This window comes from Mus caroli, chromosome 7 (genome assembly GCF_900094665.2).
Source record: "Mus caroli chromosome 7, CAROLI_EIJ_v1.1, whole genome shotgun sequence".
Lineage (NCBI taxonomy): Eukaryota > Metazoa > Chordata > Mammalia > Rodentia > Muridae > Mus > Mus caroli.
This window is the reverse complement of record NC_034576.1, coordinates 78,516,885-78,525,345: the sequence shown is the minus strand read 5'-3', so window position 1 is coordinate 78,525,345 and position 8,461 is coordinate 78,516,885.

Sequence of the window (8,461 nt, the reverse complement as noted above, 5' to 3'; positions counted from 1 at the left end):
AACTCACTCTGTAGACCAGGCTGGCCTCGAACTCAGAAATCTGCCTGCCTCTGCCTCCCAAGTGCTGGGATTAAAGGCATGCACCACCATGCCCAGCTTGGGTAAATTTAATTACCTTAATTCTCATCTCATTCTTCTGGCTTAATGAGTATTACCAGTGAATAAAATTATTTGAAGCAACTAAAACAAACAAACAAACAAACAAAACCCCCAAAACAACAACAAAAACCCCACCAGAAACCAAACTCTGGGACATACTATCCTTTGTAATCAAATCCTGGCCTACTCCAATCCCTCTCCTTCTAACCTGGTTGGTTTAAGGTCAGGAAATGACTCTGAACATAACCCTGTCTTCCCCAAGGGAACTAAGGCAGCTAGCAGTTGAAGAACTCTGGGGAGCAGATGGCTGGGGTCTTTGCTGGCATGTTGGGTGGAGAGTTGGTGTCTATGTTTCAACCTTCTAAGGGTGCTCTCTGAGATTGTTGGTGAAAGTATAACGTAAAAACAAAATTCTCGGCCCTTAGGCCCAGGCTTGGGAATGTGAGCTCTGTGACTTAATGCTCCAAGGTATGCTAATCATAAAACAGATAGTGACATTCCTCCACCCACTTGCTTCCTGGGTTCAAAGAGTGTTCATTCAAAGAAAGTCACCCTGACCATTGCCGGAACCCGCTATGCAAATGTGCTATTGTTAGGGGCTCTTAGAAACTGTCTTGAGAGATAACCAGAACAATTACCAGGTATTCCTTGTGACTCTTGTGACTTTGCACTTCTGACCCATCCAGCAGGTCCAGTTATTCGAGGGTCTCGAGGGGACCTTCTCCTAAGAACCAAATGGTGGGAGAGAAAAGATGGACACCAAGTGTGAGGAACTACACGGAACCATTCTGAATAGCATCAAGGTGTCACTGTATTAGCAAGGCTCAAGGCTTAAATGCACAAGAAAAAGGGGAAGTACTCAGCAGGAGGAATGAGATAGCAGAAATACACAAGCAAAGGAGGAAGCACTTCTCAGCAGGAGGGATGGGGCAGCGGAAATTTTTCTTTTGGCGACTAGACTACACGGGGAAACAGGAACTTGGTGGTATCAGGGTACATTTTGAGGTCAGGGCATCCGGTGCTGACTTAGGGTTGGAACAATCTGTGGTTGTTCTCTGAGTGGTGTGTTGGTGGCCTGCTTTTGACCCCCTTTTCTTCTGGGGGGGGGGGGGAGAGGCCCAATTCAGAGATCAGGACAATTGTGTTGTCTTAATAGCTCCCAACACACTTCCTTGGGACTCTTAACTGATATCTTTGGTATTTTCCAACAACGCCCTCCCCACTTCTTTGAGTTGTGGTTTCTTCCTTTAAGTTCCCCCTTACCCAGCTACTCGGGATGCCACAGTCCTCTACCCCTGTGTGGTGTATGACTGTGGGCCTGAGAGTGCTCTTGAATAAAAAAATCCTCTTGCAGTTTGCAGCAAGACCATTTCTTGTGAGTGATTTGAGGTGTCGCCTCTCCTTAGTCAGAATGTGGGGGAGTCCTCACGTTGTGAGTCTTTCATTGGGCTGTGGCTACACAAATGGGACATTTTAAGCGACTGTTTGTTTGTTAGATGGGATTTTAATGGTTGTAATTTAAAATTACAGAATGGTCTATTATTTACATCTTAATCTGTTAGCTGGGGCCACAGGGATAGTTGAGTACCTAACTAATGAGACCCTGGGGTGGTTTGAGTTGAGCAAGGGCTTAAGGTTAGTATGGGCCCCTTTCACACATTAAGAAAATAAAAATAAAAAAAGACACACAATGTCCATCTCATGCTTCTATATGTACAGGCACGTGTGCACACACACACAAACACACTCACACATACACAACTGAGGGCATGGCTAGGAATTTGAAAGAAAGTGTCTTGATATTTGCAAGTTTTGAAATGCATCAGAAAAAGAATAACATGGCTTGAGGGATAAAAAGATATATTAATATATATGGTATGAAGTAGACTAAAATGTGTAAGAATCTAGGTAAAATATAGATGTACATTCGATGAAAAATTATCCAAACTGACAAGTGTCATTGAAACTATTTCTCATTTTTGAGAAATACTTGTATTTTATTAAATTTGAAAATACTTGTATTTTATTAAATTTGAAAACGATCCTCCCATCCATCCCCAGCTCCACATTCTTTATGTCTGGTTGCTTTAGCAAGTCACCTTATAATCCTGGTGAATTATTGGGTACCATTATTCACCAGTAACACACATTAGACCTATGAAATGAGACATAAGGCACCTAGGGTAATGTGAGTCTGAGAGCTGAAGATGACAATGACAGAAAACGCCAGTGGCAAGCTTTGAGAAGACTGGAGTGCATCAGCAAAGCAGTTCTCACTGTTAGAGCGATCTGCACTCCAGGCATCCTAAGGATTGACGTTGCCCCCCCCCCCCCAGCCCTACCCCCACCTCCCGCAGTTGCCTAACTGGGATCTCCCGCTGCTGCTGCTGCTGACTGGGAGCAGCTGCCTGTGTAATTAACCTGCAGAAAACAGCGTTTCAGCCCCTGCGGTCTGAGTCTGCCACTGTCTGGCAGAGCAAGTGTCAGCCTTCCTTCACCACCCTCACTTCCTGGTTTAGTTTCGAGTCAGTCTGAAAACAGAGCCGCAGTTGGAAGGGGCACACATGTCATCTCAGACTGAGGTTGTCCAACCCGGGGTTCCCTGGTTTTCAGACACTAGAGCAGCTTTAAGGGCTGATAACATCTTTCCCGATCCTTTGCCCCACTGAACAAAGGGACTGAGGGTGACTTGGGCAGATGGTGAAACCTGTGGCCTCACACAGCGCCCCCAAGGATCCAATCCACTGGCCTCTTCAGGTGGAGACAGAGAAACCTACTAACCTTAAACCCTTGCTCCACAAAAACCATCCCAGGATCTCATGAGTCCAGGTACTCAACTATCCCGGTGGCCCCATACAACAGATTAAGATGTAAATAATAGACCACTCTGTAATTTTGAATTACAACCATTAAAATCCCACCTTACAAACAGTCTCTTAAAATAGTCTCAGAGAGCATCCTTAGAAGGTTGGACCTAGGCACCAACTCTCCACCCAACATGCCTTTGGCTCCCCAGAGCCTTACTCCCCTTGGGGAAGACAGGATTAAACCCAGAGTCATTTCCTGACCTTAAACCTCCCAGGTTAGATGGCTCAGTGGGTAAGAGCACCCGACTGCTCTTCCAAAGGTCCAGAGTTCAAATCCCAGCAACCACATGGTGGCTAACAACCATCTATAACGAGATCTGGCGCCCTCTTCTGGAGTGTCTGAAGACAGCTACAGTATACTTACATATAATAAATAAATAAATCTTAAAAAAAAAAAAAGGAGAGGGGATCAGAATAGGCCAGGATTTGATTAGAAAGGATATGTCCCAGAGTTTGATTCCAGTTTTTTTTTTAGTTGTTTCAAATAATTTTATTCACTGGTATCATGAAGCCTGAAAAATGAGACAAGAATTAAGATAATGAAATTTGCTCAGTCAGGAGTAGGGGTAGGGTGGAGCACACTGTAATCCCAGCACTTTGGACACAGAGGCCAACCTGGTCTCAGATCAATTTCCAGAACAGCCAAGACTAATCCTGTCTCAAAAATAATAATAGTAATAATAATAATAACTAAAATAATAATATGAGAAATTTGCTCACCAGCCCATCCTGAGATAAACACAACCATGTTTACATGGATGAAATTTTTAGTTGATGCCTATTTTGGGTTGTATGTTTTGGAGTGTTAGAGACTTGGGGATATGTGTGTTTTGTTTTGTTTTGTTTTGTGGGGCTGGGGGCAGTATTGTTTTTGAACCAGCTTCTCACTGTGTGGTCCCTGCTGGCCTCAAAGCCATGATCCTGCTGTCTATTGGGGGAAACGAGGGAAGCTGATTTTGACCTCTGATTTTAGAAGCTCCCACGCATGGTCCGTGAACTCATTGCTTCAGGTCTGTGGCAAGGCAGGGCACTGTGTCAGAAGTGCGTGGCGGGGGAAAGAGTCTCACTTCAAGTCAGCCAGGAAGTGAAGAGAGACACAGCAGCTGCTTTCAGGGCACAGCCCCTACATGGCTCAACCTCCTCACACTCAGCCGAACTCCCCAAAGGTTCCATTATGTTCAAGTAACACCTAGCTGAACCCCACGCTTGCAGTGGGTCTTTGGAGGACACGCAGACCTAACCTATCCCACTGGAGGAGTGACTCTTCCTCTTGAATTCGATGCTCCTTACCTGTAGGCTAGGGTACTCATGCCACATCATGGTTAGCGTGTCCATCCCATGATAGAAGCAGACATATCGTCCGTCTGTTCCCTTCTGCATTGACAGTCATAAATCTCCAGGGTGGGTAAGAGTCCCGGGACAAGCCCCACCCCCCACAGAGTGACTACACTTGCTACAATGCCCAAGCCCCTTATCAGGGCCTATTCTTTAGAAAAGCTGAGTTCGGCCACTCCTTCTCAGAGCTGGGTCCACAGAAGTGCGTCCTGCTGTCAGGACCAGTTGAACTATGAACCAGGTTCATCAGGAGCCTGGATAGAGCACGGGGAAGCAAAACAAGAGAGGGTGATTTGGTGGGTATCCTAGATAGGGTTCCTGTGGCTGTGATGAAACACCAGAACCAAAAGCGAGTTGGGGAGGATAAGGCTTTATGCTTTGACATATGCTTCACATCACTGTTCACTTCTAACGGAAGTCAAGGCAGGAGCTCAAACAGGGCTGGCACCTGAGGGGGGAGCTGAAACAGAGGCTAGGCAATTAGGACTGCAGGTTCCCTTTTGTTTCCAGGGTCACCAGATACTGCTTTAGCTGAAGGAGGGTGGCTGAACTGGCTAATTTAATAATTATAGGAACTTGTGATAGGCAGTGCTGCGGGGAGTAGGTTTCTCCCCATCCCCCCAGGAATCTCTGTTGTTCATCGGAGAGGTAGTCCAACTGTATCTTTTGTTTGTTTTGAGACAACAGAGTTTCTCTTTGTAGCCCTGCCTGTCTGGGAACTCACTCAGTAGACCAGGCTGTCCTTAAGCACAAAGCAATCCACCTGCCTCTGCCTCCTGAGTGCTGGGATAAAAGGCCAACTGTATCTTTTGATTGAAGGCAGAACTTTCAACTAGAAGATATTCTTTTAACAAAGGGTAGGGCACGGAAATTTTGCTGGGTAAGTCTAACTGTGTCTCATTATCAGAAAATGTGTCTGTGGTTTTCAGTGTATGCAAAAGATCTTATCCCCATCAATTCTCTCTTAGTAAACACTTTATGAGCTATTTTCAGCAACTGGGACCTACTTCTACCTTTAGTTTTTATCATTTTTTCCCCTAATATCTGGGGCTGACTGGGTGGCAAAGGAAAACGTTTTACAGCCGTGTTTAATTACTTTAAGAAGAATCTTAGCAAATGTTGGTTAAAGTTTCTTTGGTCATTATTTGGTGGAAGGGAAAATTTGTTCCATCCAGGCTGAATTCTTTGCCAGTGATTCCCCTTGCCCAGCCCAGGGGTGGTTTTTGTGCTTTTTTTTTCTTCAAAGAACGATGGATTTTGAATTTTCCAATTATACAGACAGCTGGTTGTTTAGGAGATGTAAATCATAAAAGAGAAAGGAGTGGAACTTCCTGTTTTACTTTAAGCTCAGTCCAGGGGTGAACAGGCAAAGAGGGGGAATGGTTACCTGGGCGAAGGGCTTCCCCCTCCCCATGTGCATACCTTTTATTTTATTTATTTATTTATTTATTTATTTATTTATTTATTTATTTATTTGGCTTTTTCCAGACAGGGTTTGTCTGTATAGCCCTAGCTGTGTGCATTCCTTTTAGAAGGCCAGGAGCCCTCAGAGGCTTGGCACCTCCCAGTCTCCACCTCCCACTGGACCAACTCTGCGCTGGAGACAAGTGACCAAGCTGTGCTCCTGGAGTGGAAAGGTGGTATAGATTTTTTTTTTTTTTTTGGTTTGGTTTGGTTTGGTGTTGGTGGTAATGATGATGGTGTGGTTTTCTGTGCAACCTGGCAGAGACAGAGGGATTCAGGTCCCAACCAGGAAGGGACACAATTCTTAAGCCAGGGGGTTCTCACACTAGTGAAAGTCACTGATCAATACAGGATTGACAGAAACTCATAGAAAGACACAGACACACAGAAAGGGGGACCAGGAGTGGCCACCAAGCATTTTTATGCCTAGACAGGTAGACAGACCCCAGTGCCATCTCACATCTCTAGTTCCCAGACACTAGATAACTATGTCTAGTCTGTTGTCTCTATGGTAATTGATTAAAAGTACTTTTTTTTTTTTTTGTTATCTTGCTATGGGGGAGGACGGCTTTCATCAATTATTGGTAATCATCTGTTTTCTTGACCCCCCTGGCTAACTACTCCTATTTCAGCACTGTCTGAGACTTTAATTCTCACTGTATGGCCAATTGTGTATCCATTTAGTAAAATTACCTCCCTTAGGACTAATTAGATTACTTTAAAGCAGGATGAATCCAGGATTTAACTCCTTCACTAAGAGCAGTGGGGGATGTAACAGGGTCCCCAACATAGCACAACTGATTCCATAAAGGAAGCACCATTCAGGCCCTGAGACTCATCACATCGACTGTACCACATGCCAAAATGAAAACGAAGGCCTAATCCATCAAGGGTGGACTTCACATCCTCGTCCACGGTTCTAGGAAAGTCTCTACGAGTACTAACCTTGCTCTTTGGCTCCTGAAGTTCTGCTGCTGCTTAACTGTTCTTGCTAACTGAAGTGTGTCAACCTAGAACTTGGCTTCTATGCTTAAGAGATCACTCTGACAAAGACCTAGTTTTTAAGAGCACTGACTGCTCTTACAAAGGACACATATTTGATTTCAGCACCCACATGGGGGCTCACAACCATTTGTGACTTCCTTTGGCCTCTTTGGACATCAGGTACATGTATGTGGTACATAGACATACATGCAGACAAAACACCGACACACAGCCAGGAGTGGTGGTGCACGCCTTTAATCCCAGCACTCGGGAGGCAGAGGAAGGGGGATTTCTGCTTCTGAGGGTGTCCCAGGACAAGCTAGGTGATGCTGTGAGGGGGCTTCGTTGACATTCAAGTTAAAGAGACCAGAATCCAGCAGGAGCACAAGAAGAATTTTCAGACTTAAAGGTGCAGCCAGAGATGCTTAACCAAGGACACTTAGGCATCCTTTCTTTCCTCCATCCTGGGTCAGTGGGTGATGGAGGACGCCCTGCATCTTTATTACATACACCAGGAAAGAACTGAAATTTCTCAGCAGCAAGGGAAGCAAACTGTGTGTCTTTGAGGGATGTGGGGCTGTTCTCCTGGCACTGGGAGAGGTTACTTAAGGACCATTCCTCACAGTTCCCCCTGAAGCCCTGGCTCACTGCTTCTCAGGATGACGGGCTTGTCTTAGAGACAACCGTACGAAAGTTGCCCCAGTCTGTGTTCCAACCTTCGGTGCCAAGTTCATTATCATGTTCTGTAAGGATCCTCTCTTTTTTCGCCAGCTCAAGAAAGTTCCTCAAACTGTGGGTAATGTCACATGAAAGAGGAGGCTGTGACAAATCTGGCAACAGTAAAAGTTTCAGGATTGTAACAGCCACGAAGTTTGTGTGGAACCAAGCTTACACTGGATTGGAGATATTCCTTTTAGCATTGCCCCATATTGCAAGTGTTTCCCCCTCCCCCGCCCCCAGCCTGTGCTGGACAAGCTGACCTTGAACATTCCACCAGGTAGACCAACCTGACCTTAGATAAGCAGACCTTGAATATTTGCAATGATAGGCAGGATTTACAGACTGGGTTTCACAGGCCTTATTGGCCTGAAAAGAGACATCTGCTTTGGCTACTTTGGTGTACTGGAATTTACAGCTGACAAGATATGGAAACTTATTGGATTGGCTGCTGTACTTTTGCTATCCTGCAGTATTATCCTGGGGATGGGTTTTATGGTTTTTCCCTATATATACACTGTACTGAATATCAAACTAGGAGACTTGATCAGAACTTCCTCTTGGCTTCATGTTTCTCTCCATCCCTGCCCTCTTCATTGCCAGCCCTTCCTTCAGGTGAGCCCTGCTGGTCAGTAAGCTACTGGATAGCTACAGTTGTGTTATGAATGTTCACTACAGCCTTGCTTCTGAGCACATGCATGCATACTTCCCAGTGCACGGACTGCTCTGCTCTGTTGCATGCTGCTGAGAACGCCACACACAGATCAGATCTGAGACTATTATGTGTTAGGAATCGCCATAATTTCTTACTGTGCATCTAATGTTTTCTGCTCTTATAGAAACATAACGGTTCAGTCTCAGACAACAAAGACTTGGGATATCTTCTTACATCATCCCTCTGAGTTGGGTGATGGTTGGTTTAGTATCAGTTTGGAACACACGAGACTCACCTGAGCAAGGATCCTCGCTTGAAACACTGTCCTGACTGTCCTGCT